The sequence below is a fragment of the Cricetulus griseus genome, chromosome 2 (assembly GCF_003668045.3).
Source record: "Cricetulus griseus strain 17A/GY chromosome 2, alternate assembly CriGri-PICRH-1.0, whole genome shotgun sequence".
NCBI classification, from domain to species: Eukaryota; Metazoa; Chordata; class Mammalia; order Rodentia; family Cricetidae; genus Cricetulus; species Cricetulus griseus.
This window is the reverse complement of record NC_048595.1, coordinates 161,992,057-162,008,572: the sequence shown is the minus strand read 5'-3', so window position 1 is coordinate 162,008,572 and position 16,516 is coordinate 161,992,057.

The window sequence follows — 16,516 nt, the reverse complement described above, 5'->3', positions numbered from 1 at the left end:
GCCCATTCCACATACTCCTTGAGCCAAGACACATGGGGTTGAGCCTAGGCCCTATCCGAAAGAATATGATAGACTCTGATGACACCCTATGGAAGGCCTCACCATCCAGGGGGTGCAGAAATGATATGTGATAGGTAGGATTTTAGTTGGGGGGTTGGTAGGGGAGGACAGGAGGGAGACAGGAACTGGGATTGTCATGTAAAACAATCTTGTTTCTAATTCAAATAAAAAATCTGCAAAAAAATAGATTACTGGAAGTAATAAGCAGTGATGTATCAAGTAGCCATTGGGGACTTATAATAAGAAGACCATGAAACTAATGATTTAGATTAAACCAAATTAAATATTCAGAAAGTTGCATTCACTTACAAGAATGGTCAGTTACATGGGCACCAGGTTAGTAAGATTTCAGGGTGAGCACTCTAATAAATGTCTGCTCTTAATTTTGGGTGCCTCAGGATTATTTAGTTCAGTAGTTTGTAAACTTGAACATAAATCAGAGTCACCTGGAAGGCTGGTCAAAAGACAGACTTCTCATCCAGCTATAATGCCTATGGACCATGGCCAGCAAAACAATAGCCTATTGGGTGCAGCAGTGGCATACATCTTTGGTGGTAACCAATGGCTCTCTAAGTTGATTTAAGATTTACTCAACAAGGATACCATTCCTGGTACTGGAAACCTAGCTAAGTACTCAGTGCTAGTAAAATCATGGGTTTTGGAGGAAAATCTACAACCACTAATTTACTAAACCAGCAGAATCCCTAACAACAATCAATAAGCATTTGTTCTTATTCCTACAGATAAGTGTAGTATTCACCCCTCATCAAGGAATCTTCTCTTTGCAACAGATGGAGACCCTTACAGAAAATTACAACCAATCAAAATGCAGAGTTGTGGAGCCCAGTCCCTATGGACAGATACATTTACAAAACACTCTTACACCTAAGGCTCAGGGAACATTGCAGAAGACAGACCAAAAAGTTTGTAACCCAATAGAATACATCTGTAAGAGTAAAGCTTTAAGATTTTTATTATTATTTTATGTGCTTGAGTGTTTTGCCTGCATGTATGTCTGTGTGCTACTTGTGTGCCTACTGTCCCTAAAGGCTAAAAGAGGGTATCAATCATCTGTCATTGGAATTACAGACTGTTGTGAGCCACCATGTGGTGCTGGGGATCTAACTCAGGTCTTCTGGAAGAACAGTTAGTACTCTTAACCTCTAAGCCATTTATTCAGCCCCTGTGAGAGTGAATTTTTAAAATATCCTTCATCCTAAAAGAGTGAAGAATAAAAACATTCTTTGATAAATTCATAAATGTATACAATGAAGTACGATCATATCCATCTTCACTTCTTCCCCCTGTGTCCCTTCCTAACTTTATGCTGATGGTTTTATTTTTTTGAACACACTGTTTGGTTAGGGCTGTCCATATGTGTGTGGATGTGGGACCATCCACCAGAGCATGAGAAACCTACACATGGCTACATTCTATAAAAGTTAATTTTATGCAGACTGTGGCCACCTGGTGCTGCCATAGTGTCTTGTTGTTGGTCTGCAGCCCCACTTAGTGGGCAAGAGTCCCTGTTGGAAGCAGCCACCTTGCCTGTGAGGCTTCCTGACACCCTCCCCAAGCCTGACTGCTGCTCTTCAGTATCAGCCTTGGGCCCCATCTCTGCAGCACTTGAGTCATTTTCTCAAAAGAGACTTTCTTTAAGTGGGTGAGATAGAGGTGATGGTCCTATCACAAGGCGTTTAACTTCCAGTACCTCAGTGCTTTACCCTGCCTCTTCCTTACACTTTCCTCCTCCACTCACAGCCTTCTGGTCAACCGCAGCCCAATGGCTCTATCTACTTAGGGGTACTCAGGGAAGTTCAGACTCACCCAGCTTACAAACAAATACAATATCCTGCTGAAGACTGATTTCTTAGGTTTATTGAGTTCTCTGAGATGTTTGGCTAGAATAAGTCTAATAATAGTGTTCTGGATAGTTTTATATCCACTTCACACAAGCCAAAGTCATCTGAGAGGAGGGAACTTCAATTGAGAAAATACCTTCATAGCTGTGTGGGGGTGGTGCACGCCTTTGATCCCAGCACTTCGGAGGCAGAGACAGGCAGGTCTCTGTGAGTTTGAGGCCAGCCTGGTCTACAGAGCTACACAGAGAAACCCAGTCTCAAAAAACAAAACAAACAAACAAACACCCCCCCTCAAAATAACAGTTTAGAGAAAATGCCTTCATAAGATTGGGCTGTAAGCAAGCTTGTACATTTTCTTAATTAGTGGAGCAGGAGGGCCCAGCCCATTGTGGGTGGTCCTAGACTAGTGGTCCTGTGTTTTATAAGAAAGCAGGCTGAACAAGCCATGAGGACCAAGCTAGTAACCAGCACTCCTCCATGGCCTCTGCATCAGCTCCTGCCTCTAGGTTCCTGTCTTGTTTGAGTTCCTGCCCTCACTGTTTTTGATGATGAACTGTTATATGGAACTGTGAGTGAAATAAACACTTTCATCTCCAACTTGCTTTTTGGTCATGGTGTTTTATCACAGCAATAGTAACCCAAATAAACAAATAGTAACTAATATTATTGCAGTTAAGAGACAACTCTATAGTGGGGTTCCCTTCCCCTTTGCTCAGCAGATGGCCACCAAGAGTTTTCTGTCTACATTGCTCCTTAATAAACATTAAGGGGCATGATCGGGGCATCCGAACATGAACAACATAGACTCTCTCCTCCGGGAATCTGAAGATAATGTTAGGACGACAAACAACTCGGAGGAGTTCATGAGCCATTCCGCTCCACCGCTTAGGAGGCGTGCCTAGGACTGATACAGACCTAACATACACTGAGCTCTGAAGGTCTGGAGGAAAGTAGTTTAAGCAGTCACTGTTGACTTCAGAAAGGCAGTGTGGTAAGCTGAGCGGGCTGGGTAGCCATTAGCTCAGTGATCAGGAGAGAGAGAGATCTGTCTAGGTTGTAAGCCAGAAGGAAGTGAGGTGAAGAAAGGTATAATCAAGGTGTTTGGAGGAAAGACTCACATGGGTGGGAATGCATGTCAATGTGTGACACCTCATCCCCAGCAGAGTCCTATTTTTGTGGCCTTGGTAAGGCCACCGGATGTGACCTTGATTCCCTGTTGGGTGCCACCTGAGACCTAGAACAAAGACAAAGTAATGAAACCCAAGGACTCTAGCTTCCCTACTTTCTCCAGAATCCCTGGGAAATGACACATGATCTGAGCAGGCACCTGAAGTTTAAACCAGGAAACAGGAAGCTCTTTGGGATTTTACAGACACCCTCATAATAGTGGCATTTGTCTTCCTGAGGAGGTGGGTTTTTTTTATGAAGGAAACGGTTGGTTCATGGTTAACAGCTTAGTCAAACCCCAGCTAGGCAGGGATGAAAAAAAAATCTTAGTTTTGATGGGTAAATTCTTTGTTAACAAGAAGAGCGGGGCTGGGAGGGAAGAATGGGGTGTGTTGAGACCATCACAAGAAAGAGCATTTCTAGTGTGGGGGGTGATGTTGATGAGGCATTTTGAGTAAAACCTTGTTCAGAAGTTGCATAACTCCCCATTATCAAGCAACTTAGGAGACAAATTTAATACTACAGTGGATAATATCATTTTATCATAGATGGGTAAAGTACTAGTTTAGTATAGGGAAATAGTGGAAAGGAGATAGTTTTAAACAATATTTTAAAATTTTCTGTGTCTGAGTATTTGCCTGTGTAGGCAGTCAGGTTCCTAAGGAGGCCAGAAGAGGACACCGGATCTCCTGGGATTAGAGCTACACACAGTTGTAAGCCACCAAGTAGGTGATAAGAATGGAGCCAGGGTTGTCTGCAACAGCAGCAAATGCTTTTAGCCACAGGGGTACCTCTCCAGCTCTGCATACATTAGTATTTTATTTATTACAATAGACTTTTGTCCCCAGAATGTAATGAAATATGTAATGTCATGTCAAAGGAAACGTTCCAAATTTTATTGACTTCAGGAGGAGGGAAGTATTAATGAAGACCTTCTGCTGGGGGAAAGGGATGTGAATGGCTGTCTCACATCTGGTATAAAATTGATGGCCATCTTTTGGCTTATATGCAAAGATATGAACTGAAGATGGAGAGGTAATACTGGGAATAGCATTAATATGGCACTCTCTCAAATGCTATTAATTTCTCCCCTCTTCTTCATTTTAGAGGTTATTTGAAATTTCAAAATGTACCTTTTGAAAGACAGATCTTACTGGGGACAAGGCAGGAGTGACAGGGAGAGGCAGAAGTCTAACTAAAGTGAGGGGTGTGTTGAGGGTGGAGTCTCAGAGGTTGTCTACGATGCTTGATTGGTAGAGGATCTCGAAGAGCACTGGTGGTTGGGGAGGGGCATCAGCAGGAATGTGGAGGCTGTTCTAGCCCAAGCAAGAGCATTCTGGCTTCTGTTGCAGTCTAACAATCCTTCAAACACTTAGTAACTTGAATCCACAAATATTTTATCTAACAGTTTTGAGAGTTAGGTGGAATTGGGAATCATCGGCATGATTCTACTGTCTATAGACCTATGAAATTTACTTCATAATCTCTACCACTAATTTCAGAAGAGGAAGAAAAAAAGACTATGTTGAAAGCACCAGGCCTGGAGGCTGAATGGTATTATTGTTTCCTACCTGAGTGGCCTTGCAAGAGACAGTAGCCTTTAGGTGTCAGTTTTCACACCTGTAGAATAGGAAAACTTCCTTGTGGGATTTTTTATGAGGATTAAATGACATCATACATGTAAGTGCTTCTTAAATCTATGTTTTTGTTTCTCTGTGAATAATATCTACTCCGTGCAGGAGGGAGCAAAGATGTAGCAGATACAGTCCTTGTTATCAAACAGCTCAGGAGACAAGCCTAATACCACAGATGCCTAATATTGCCACCCAGTAGCTGTGACAGGGACAGTGGAAGGTAGGTGATGTGAGCCTAGAAGACTCATGGGAGGTATGGAAGCTAATCTTGGTTGTCAACTTGATTACATCTGGAGTCAGTAGAAATGTAAGCAGCTGGGCATGCTGTGAGGGATATTTTGGCTGGGTTATTTGAGGAGGAAGACCCATCCTAAATCAGGACCACATGTTCTGGTGGCAGACCACAAAAAAAAAAAAAAAAAAAAAATGGAAGAAGGGAGATTTTGATTTTTGCCCTTGCCCTCACTCTCACTGTTAAGTTCATCTACCCTGCTGCTGAGGCAATCCTATGTTAGAACTTCTTCAGGATTCCAGTGTAGACTGAGGATCAGCAGCTCTCCCAGAATCCTCTGGGGGCTCCAGTGTCAGATGGGGACGACTGAGACATCCAGTCCTGAAGACTGAACAATTACTGGATTCTTGGCCTTTCAGTCATGAGACAGACATTGCTAGGCTACCAGACCACAGTCTGCAAGTCTTTCTGGTAAATTTCCTTTCCTTCACAGCCCCCACGTGTGTGTGTGTGTGTGTGTGTGTGTGTGATTTTTGTGTATTTTTCATTCTAGCAGTTCTGTTCCTTTAGAGACTCCCAGATAATACACTAGGCAAGTATGTCTTTACATGAACAGAAGGGAATTCCAGGCTGCAGGGAAAGCAGAGAGACGAGGAAGGGAAGATGAAAGGGTATAGTAGAGGTATTGAGTAGTTTGTGGGGGGATGGTGATGCGCTGAGCCTGGAAGGCAAGTTGGGCAAAGGAGAAGTTCTGAAATTCCATCCTAAGCCCTTTATCCTGTTTGCTGAATTCTTTTTATACTTCTCCACCGGAACATTCTAAACCATAGCTGGAAAGAAATGAGAAATCTCAGGCTTTATTTCAGAAATTCGTGCGTGCGTGTGTGCGTGCGTGCGTGCGTGCGTGTGTGTGTGTGTGTGTGTGTGTGTGTGTGTGTGTGTGTGTGTGTGTGTGTGTATTTTGCTTGGTAATGTCTCCATGGTAATTTTTATTATAGAAATAACTTCAAGTACTTACCAGTAGGTAAAAGGACAAGTCCATATGTTATCCTTTGAATTCCATTCTCTCAGGCACCACACATTACCATGGTGGGACTTCTGAATCTGGTATAAGATATGGTGCCATGTGGGGCTTGACTGGACACAAACTGGAGTAAGAGCAGCAGCCAAATGTCAGGAGCAGGTATGGATGGTAGAAGTTACGGGAGCAGAGGATCCCATACATTGGAGTGAAGGGGTCACTGAAAGCGATGAGAAGATACTTCAGTGTTTGCAGGTGCATACTCAAACCCAGACTCTTTATTGGCATTATGAGGTCCACATGTGACGACACATGGGCATGTAACAAACTCAGGTCTTCTGAATTATCCCAAGGGTCTCATATCTTTAATAACCCTCTTATCCAGTTTCTACCACATTTTCAGTGTACATTTATTAGCTAATGGTCATCTAGGCTGATTCTGTTTCCTACATGTTGTGAATAGAGCAGCAACATACACAGATCCTTGTTCAAAGATCTCTGTAGGAAGACATGAGGACCTTCGGCTGTACGCCCTAGAGTGACATAGCTGGATCATTTGGTAGTTTTTTTTTTTTTAGAGAAAGTTGACACTGATTTCCATAGTGGCTGTGCTGCACTAACTTACACTCCCATCACCAAAGGATAAGTGTTCCCTTTCCCCATCCTTTCCTGTGTTTACTTCTATTTGTTTTATTGATGATAGGCATTCTGCCTGTGGTGAGATGACCAATGATGTCCAACACTTTTAGAACTGTTTATTAGCTGTTTGTTTTTCTTCTTTTGAGAGCTCTGTTTTGTTTCATGGCCCATATTTTGATTGTTTTTTGTTTTATTCATGTTTAGTTTACTGAATTTTTTGCATAGTCTAGATAACAATGCTCTGTTGGATATGTAAGTGGTAAGGGTTTTCTACCATTCTGTAGGTGGTCTCTTCGCTCTATTGACAATTTCCTTTGCATCATTTCAGTGTGCCATTTAATCTCCATGAGTTTGCATGTGTTCTAGAGTTTTTCTTGCTATTGATTTACAGGTTTATTCTACAGGGATCAGATATGATATAGGAAATTATTTCTATTTTCTCATGTTTGTCGAGAGTCTTGATTCATATCTCTCTCTCTCTCTCTCTCTCTCTCTCTCTCTCTCTCTCTCTCTCTTTGAGACAGGGTTTCTCTGTGTAGCTTTGGGGCCTGTTTGAAACTCGATCTCTGTAGACCAGGCTGGCCTTGAACTCACAGAGATCTTACTGCATCTGCCTCCTGAGTGCTGGGATTAAAGGCATGTACCACTCAGCTTTGATTCATATCTTAATATATGATCTATTCCAGAGAAAGTTCTATGGGCTATTGAGAAGCATGTGTATTCTGTAGCCTTTGGACAGAATATCCTATAGATATCTGTTAAGTGCATTTGATTTAGGAAGGCAGGTAAAGTCTCAGGTCCCTCTGGCTCTAGCATGCTCCAGTGGTGCTGTGTGAGGGAGGGGTGAATGGGAGTCTAAATTTCGCAGCCTCCATATTCTTGGTACTGTGGTGTGGGGGGGACAAGAGGCTGCAAATCCTATGGTTCAGGCAGGCAGATGGGCAGTCAGGTGAGAGGGCAGGAGAGGGTCTCCAGCTGGACTGTGGTTCTCACTTTTCCTGCCTGCTTCTCTGCAGATATCTCCCCTGGCTAAATAAATTCATTTACAGACCTGGTTTCTTGCATGGAAAGAACCTACTGTGTATTATCTCTACTGTTTTCTCTCCTTATTTTTATTTTTAAAAATCAGCATACAAACCATTAGCTATCGTGGCATTTTTGAACAGAGTGAACTTTAGGAATTTTCCTCCCTCTTTACGTACCCCATCTTCCTGCTAACTTGATACCCCCAACCCATCTTGTAACTGACTCCCACAGTCTCCTTTTTTTCTTCCATGCCCCATGTGTCCTTTTACCCACTCCATCCTTCCTCATCATCTGTTTTACCCTCTCTTGATCATCTCTTTTCTAGTTATTTAGGCTACCCACATCCACACTCTTTGTATACAAGCATGTATGTACTATAAACATTAAATAGTATAGACTAGGATCTGCATATGTGAGAGAACATGCATTTTTTTGTCTCTAAGTTTGGATCACCTCACTTAATATTATACTTTCCAAACCAATCCATTGCAAATGTCATGATTTCATTTTTCTGAATGAAGTCCCATTCTGTAATGTCCCACATTTTCATTATTTACTTGTTTCTTTCTTTTTTTGATGGATATCTAAACTGGCTCCATTTTCTATCTTTTGTGAACAAAGTGGCAATAAACACAGATGTGCAAGTGTCTCTGTGGTAGAACAGAATACCTTGTATGTCCAGGAGTGGCATAGCTGGCTTATATGGTAGTACTGTCTTTTAGAAATCTCCATACTGATCTCCATAAGGCTGTGCTAGTTTGCACTCCCAACAGCAGTGGATAAGGGGCCCTCTTTCTTCCACATTCTCATCAACATCTGTTGTCAAACTTCTTGGTGATAGCTATTCTGACTGGGGTGAGCTGGGATCTCAAAGTAGTTTTGTTTTTGTTTTTAAAGATTTATTTATTATTATGTAGACAGTGTTCTGCCTGCATATATCCCTGCAGGCCAGAAGAGGGCACCAGATCTCATTACAGATGGTTGTGAGCCACCATGTGGTTCACTGGGAATTAAACTCAGGACTTCTGGAAGAGTGTCTGGTGCTCTTAACTGCTGAGCCGTCTCTCCAGCTCCTCAAAGTAGTTTTAATTTGCATCTCCCCATTGACTAGGGATGTTGAAAATCAAAAAGAAACAAACAAACTGCAACAACAACAAAACCCCTAAACTTATCAGCAAGTTGTGTTTCTTCTTTTGAAAACTATCTGTTCATTTCACTAGTCAATCTTTGAATGTTGGTTGTTTTGTTGTTGTTGTTTGCATTACTTTTTAAGTTCTTTGTAAGTTCTGGCTGTTACCCTGCTGTCTGGATGTAGATGGTAATTTTCTCCCATTCTGTTACTGTCTGTATGCTCTGCTGATAGCTTCCCTCGCTTACAGAAACTTTAATAGTCCATGTAGTCCCATTATTGCTGGTTCTTGTGTTTGTGCTATGGGCACAGACAAATGGTCTTGTCTGTTCTATCCCTGGAGGAGCATTCCCTATGATTTCCTCTAGCAGTTTCAGTATTTATGGTTATGAATTATGCTTTTGTTTCACTTTGAGTTGATTTTTTGTATGGGGTAAAAATATGGATTTAGCTTTATTCTTCTATGGACAAGCACACATGATCATACTCACAATAAAAACAAATAAGTCAACATTACATTTATTTGGTTGGGAGGATGTGCAAACAGAATGAGGGGAACTGTAGAGATGACTCAGCAGTTAAAAGTGTTGCTGTATTGGAAGGACCAAAGTTCAAATCCCAGCACTGTCAACAGGCAGTTCACAAATGCTTAAGTCCAGCTCCAAAGATCAGATATGGTGTCTGGACTCTGTAGACTCCCACATGTGCATGCTCCCCCATACAGACACACACACACACACACACACACACACACACAGACATAGACACACACAGACACACACAGACACACACAGATACACATACAGACACACACAGACATACACACACATAGACACACACAGATACACACACAGATACACATAGAGAAACACACAGACACACATACACAGATACACATACAAACACACACAGACAGACACACACAGATATATAGACATACAGGCACACGACACACATAGACACACACAGACATACACACATAGATACACACAAAGAAACACACACAGACACACACATACACACACACAAGCCAAGGTTTGGTTGATTGATTTCAAGGCTCCTGTGTTGCATACTACTAGTTCTGTGCAGGTTAGCCTACAAGGAAAGGTGAGGCCACTCAGACAATCAAAGCAGACCTGCAGGAAGCAGTGGCTCTCTGGGGACCAGTCACATGTCCACACGCTAGGGAGGAGAGTCATGGATAGTACTAGGCTCAGGGACTGACAGCGGCTCCATCAAGAAGGAAATTCTTTCCCAGCAGCTCCAGGCATAATAACAGATGGTCATATCCCCCACCCCCACCCCCACCAACATGGTTTCTCTGTGTATCCCTGGCTGTCCTGGAACTTGCTCTGTAGACCACCAGGCTGGCCTCAAACTCAGAGATCCAACAGCCTCTGCCTCTCAATTGCTGAGATTTAAGGTGTGTGCCAGCACCACCTGGCCACATTTCCATTTTGAATCTATCATTGTGGTTGAGACAAAGAACAATGATTGTTCCACCCTGCTCGTGGGCTCCTCTCTGTAGTCAAGGGTTCAAAGTTTATGACTAGAAGGGTCAGGGTTGACACGAACACAGACCAGCCAAAGACAATAGCTCCTTCCTTCTCATACCCAAAAGCTCAAGAGTGTTCCTGTTTACGATAATAACACATTGCTCACACCTCTTTCCCCATGGGAAACAACCCAAGTCTTCTGAATGTGACTTCCCTGTCTCTATCAGGTCTGGATGTGTTTCCCATGTCCTTACAAAGGAATAGATGCGTCACCACAATGTACCCAATGTATAAACCATGATGTTGGGGAAGAACAATAGAAACTCTCATCTCTAAAGGGGTAAAGGACACAGGAGGTGGCAGAGGAGAACGTCCCTGTCAGGAATAAGAGAACTTGGACAGAAGTGTTTGTCAGCTCATTGACCATAACAGAGTGAGTGGCTAGTCAGTGTGGCTTCCCTGCTTCTGGATCCTTCTATCCATTGTTCAGCAGTTTAACTTATCCACCTCTGAGGAACAATAGGGGAAGATTGGGCTCCTGAGAGTGCCCTTCCTTGAGTCTCACTATGCCCAGCATAGACTCTGGGACCCAGAGGTCACTTAAGAATGGACAGCTGAAGCTCCTGGTTGCTCAGCCTCAGCCTTCTCAGACCTTTACCCTCACTGACATCATTTAGAGAGCTCAGTTGGTGGCTAAACCATGAAGCTCAGTGTGGCTCCAGTCCCACACATGAGCATGTTGGCATCTCCTAGAGCTTAGTTTAATAGCTTTAGTAGCCTTTTCCTTATACCTGGGGCCCAGAGGTGACTTATTTCCTGCCAGGTTCTCCCATGGCATCTGTGGGGCAGGAGTAAGTGCATTAAGCAAAGTCCCCGGCCCATCCTACTTTGTCTTTCTGCTAGACTCATATGTGCTTGGTAGAGTGACATGAACGTGTGTGGAAAAGTCAGGGGGTAGTTTCTCTTTCAACTCCACCTTCTATCAGCTGTCACTTATCAGTACCTTGGGCTAAGAAGAAATGTGTAACGTGGAAGTTCATAGTCCACTCAGAAGAACTATGCACAGAAGGTGTCCTCTGGGACCCAGGAAGCAAGCTCTGAGATATCTGGATAGGATGCTCTGTGATCCTTTATGTTTGGGGAAAAGTCTAGATGGGGATCCCAGGTACCAGATGGCTCCTTTTTCCATTGGCCACAGGGTCCCTTGTCCATAGGAAAAGTCAAGAGAAGTAGCCAGAAACAGGTTATATTAGGATAGCTTTGGGGGTTGGGAAGGGGTCCCTCTTCCCCAGAGGTCAGTACCTCTTTTGCCAACCTGCTTCCAGGGGAGTGTCATTTGATAATGGTCAGGATTGTCAACCCCTGCAAACATGCACGTGCATATGCATACATGCACACACATACACATGCACATGCAAATGTACACACACACACACACACACACATTCACACACATGGATACACTCATGCATACACTCACACACACATACATTCCCATACACACAACAAGGAGTGAATTTATAACAGAAGATGCTTGGAAGGGGCTTAGAGATCACACTTTCCCATTTTTCTTGGAACTTTAATTTTGGTACATGGACAAAAACTCATCTGGGGTCCCTGGAGGGGATGTGATACAGGTGATGGCAGAGTAACAAAAATGTGGGAACTGCCACTGACAGTGACAGGCCCCTCCCCTTGCCACCCAAACACTTGTAGTTGGTTCTCCCTAGCAGCAGAGTTCCAGTCGGAGAATCACTGACAGTATATAAGAACGACCCTGAGCTGGGATACAGTAGCTTAATGACCTGCAGAGGCAGAGATGGCAGCCATCCAGGCCCTACCTAGTGCCTTGGAGCACTGGCAGGAAGAGACAACTTCAATAGGCTCACGAATCTGCTTCAGTGAAGACAGACAGACAGACAGACAGACAGACAGACAGACAGAGCTCTCTAACATCAGAACGTTGAATTACCAAGGATCCTCCTAGCTTCAGTCATGAGCACATGACTTTTTTTTTTTTTGAGCCAAAATTAAGTTTTATTTTTGGAAGTTGGCTTTTCCCTGGCATTTTTTAAACATCAGTGGAAATGTAATGCAGAGCTCTATTGTTTTCCCAGCTGTATTAGTAACTTCTGTCCACGTGACACAATTGCTAACATAAGTAACTGAAGAAAGGAACGGTGTACTTGACTTCACTTCAAAGCTACAATCCATCATGATGGGATGACACAGTGGCAGGACCATGAGGTAGCTGTCACACTGTATTCATATGCTGTAAGGAAGTAGAGGAAGAAAATTCTTGTTTCTCCTCTTCATTCAGTCCAAGAACCCAGCTCATGAAATGGCTCCACCAACTCTTAGAATGGGTTCTCCCACCTCAATTAACTTAGTAATAAAAATCTCCCCCCATGATATTTGATTCCATGGTGAGTCTAAATCCTGGCCTCTGTGTGACTCTGAAACCATGACACAAAGCTAAATGACCCTCTCAGTCTTGCATCGTTCATGCCTGCAAAACCAGTACTACATGGACCATGCTGCCAAATTTGGCTACTACAAACACATGGAGGTTGGCCCACTTGGAGCACAGTTATATCAGCTTCTGTGGAGCACATGACTTTTGTCATACTCCCTATTGCGTCAGTTCATTGTTCAGCCATGGGGTGAGACATCTACCCCTTTTTCATTTGTCCTGTTCTATTGTTGAGAAAACGAATGCCTCTTGAGATTTTGGTTGTTGGTGGCAACACAGACCAAACTTACTGGAAAGCTATGGTGCAGTTTAGTGTATCAGAGGAAAAGAAACTAGGTGGTGCTGGCAGCTTATAGCTCATTACTAGACCACATTTAGACACAGCTTTGGTCTCTTAGTCTGGAGTGTCTACTTAGATTTCAAGTTCTGGCAAGGTGGACTATGACTATGACTAGTTTGGGTCAGGTGGTTATCTCTCTGACCAACTGTGTGCCCAGGAATTACAGTGCTCTGATTGATGAGGTCTGAATTATCTGATTCCACTCTCTGATAGTAGAGTGTTGCCGCTGGCAGCCCCAAGGGAACCCCATGAGCAGGGAAGGAACAGATCTCTTAACCAAGGTACTATTACCAGGAGAAGGTGGGAAGCATGCTGGAAAAAAACACATTTGGCCACTTGAGGGGCCAAGCCGAAATTCTGAGATCAAGAGAAGAGGAAGTAGCCCGCAATGTAAGAGGCATGGAGGGGAAATCTTCCCTGTAACCAACAAGGACTGCTTGACCCATAGCACCAACCTGGGCACAGGCGCCGGCCCTTCCCCTGCAGGCTTCTCCATCACCATGATGGGGTCAGTCCGGAACACACTTTAACTGTGCATCCTCCTCGTTTTTCTCGTGTACATTATTCTTTCTCATTGTTCCTTCCTTTGCAAGGCCAATGCTCCTGATTCTAGATGACTGCCATTTTTGGATTTGTCCATGAAATATGTTTTTTTTTCCTAAATCTCTTTCCTTGGCATTTTCTTTTTACTATCAGGTGGGAAAAGACCAGAAAGAAAGCAGTTAAACCGAGGTATTAATATCTGAAGTCTGAATGTGCTGCTTTTCACACAATGTAGTATTCTTTTATTAGGAATTCAAGGGAATAACTTTAGAGCCCAGAATTGTTAGATGGTGGGTTGCTGATAAACACACCTGAAGGGTCCAGTGTTGTTTCTTCCTGGGTCATGTGGTGTTGGCCTGAATCCCTGTGGGTATGACTACATCAATCCTAATGCCAGGAACATGCACACCCCTTATTCACTGAATCCACAGTCCTGAGACCCCATCTTGTGGCCTGAAAGCAATGATGCCCTGTGTTAAATTGCAACCTTACATGCTTCCTACATATATGGCTTTGCTGGGAACCACAGGACCTGCCAAAACGTGGCCCTTTGTAATTGCATCATTTCTTTGGACTTGGCAAGAGTTCTGGAAAGGGCAGCAGTTGAAGGATACAGGAAGAACTCCAGTGAGCATCCAAAGCCAAATCCTGGTCTTCCATGAGGAAAAGCATCGGAATGAAAGCAGCATTGAAAACATCTAAATGTGAATGACTTTAGGTGAGGGTATGCATATTTCAGTGTTCAGCAGTCACCAGTATTCTCTATTGCCTTATTCCCAGGTACATTAGAGTTTCCATTGCTTATGAATGATGACATAGATGTGCTGTTGGGCATTGCTATTCTTGTGCTCACATTGGGAGGCAGCCCTGAAATTACATACATGCTATGCTGAAGGACTCAGTAGGATCTATCTATCTATCTATCTATCTATCTATCTATCTATCTATCTATGTATTACATATATAAAACAATTAGGGATGAGAGGGCCAGGGATTTGGGAGGGAAAGGGGCATGGGAGGAGTTGGAGAAAGGAAAATGAATGGAGGAAAATGATACAATTCTATTTTAATAAAATCATTAGTAAAAAAATATGCTGCCAGTCCCCCAAAAGGTTCAAATGAAGTTAATTTAAATGATTTTATTTCAGTGAACCTAAAGTGTCACCACTTTAACGTTTAGTCAGCTCAAAACTTGTTGATATTTTAACCCCCTTTTCCCATTAAATGTTTGAAATCCAATGATGTTCTTTACATTTGAAGTGAATTTCACCTGGGACTAATTTCTCTTCCAGGTTACTCACATTGCTCATTGCTCCTGTATTTCATTAGGTGGAGCAAACTGTCATTGTGAGGCCAACATGGGGAGGGGGTCTCAGGAGGAGAAAGGCTTCTTTGTTGGTCTGGCCAGTCCTATGCATTTCGATCTTATTGCTTCAAGATGTACTTGGCCTTTGGGACACTGACTCATGGCCTTGCTGCCATTATTTCCTTTGAGACTTAATTTTAGCCAGCTTTCCTGGAACTGTTCCAACTTTCCTCTGTGCCTCATTTCTTCCCTTCCAAGTCCTTGCATGTCACTGCAATGTAATTCAGAGCTTCGTTGGGCTGGAATCCAATGGACCCAACCCAAACAGGAAATAGGATTTCTCATTGTTTATTTGAGACCACGAACCAGAAAATGTTGGACACTCGTTTTCAGTGCCTCATTGAGCTCAGAATGAGATGAAATGCAACAATTTCTAAAGGTTTCCTGATGTGGAATGATCTAGATGCTTCAACCATTAGATCAAGATAGAGGACTTGCGAGATGGCTCAGCAGGTAAACACTCTTGATGCCAGTCCTGAAGATCTGAGCCAAGCCCACATGGTGGGAGGAGAAAACAGATCATCCACTAGTTGTCTTTTGACCCTCACATGCACTGCAGTGTTCTCTGTCCCCGCCCCCACTCTTATACACATAAATAAACGAATGTTATTTCTTAAAGATAGTTATTTAGAACATGAGTGGGCTCTATGTCTTCCTTGTCTAAGTATTGCCAAACCTCATCCTCTGCTGACAATTTGTTAGTAAGAGGATACAGAACCTTTTTATGAGTTCTGGGGCATCCCAATGTATTCTGGAAACATTCCAGCAAGTATTCCACAATTAATCTTCGAATAAACAGGTTTGCCGTAGGCCTCTGTCTCAAATTTCTCTATAAGCCCTAAAACAAGCTGTCTTGCCAGTCACCACATCACCACGTCCAGCATGGGCATGTAGGTATCACATGATGTATGGTGATTGGTTCTCTATGCCATTGGACAGACATGTTGTCTGTCTGCCCAACAGTTTTCTTGCCTTGTTTTCTCACCCATTGCTTTGAAAGCTGGCAATACCATACACAGGCTTTCCTAAACTCTTGTAGCCAGGAGTAGGCAAAAGATATCCTAAATACACATAAGTTACAGCATTTGGGGAAGGGGGAGGGTATAAATCTCACCCTTTTGTTAGGAATCTACTCATATGGAAACTCACCCGCTCCAGGACATTGATTCGTTTGGGAAGTTAAACTCTTCATGACTAATCTCTTACAGGCTCCACCTCTCTATCCTGTTATGTTGGGGATTAACTTTTTAACACATGCAGTTTGGATAAGACACTTAAGCCACAGAAATGGGTAGAATGAGAATTGATACCTGTAGTTTGTAAAGTTTTATAGTGTCTGGGGCCTCACAATGTCTCATCTTTTCTCTCTCAGACGAAAGGGACATTGCATGACACTGTAGAAAAATGTCTTGATACAAGTAGTTAGATATTTTGTTACAACAGAGGGCAGTTTGATGGGGGCATCCTACAGTGGCTCCTTTGACTTTCGGTTTGGGATTCTATCAAAGCCGTCATTGAGACTTGTTGA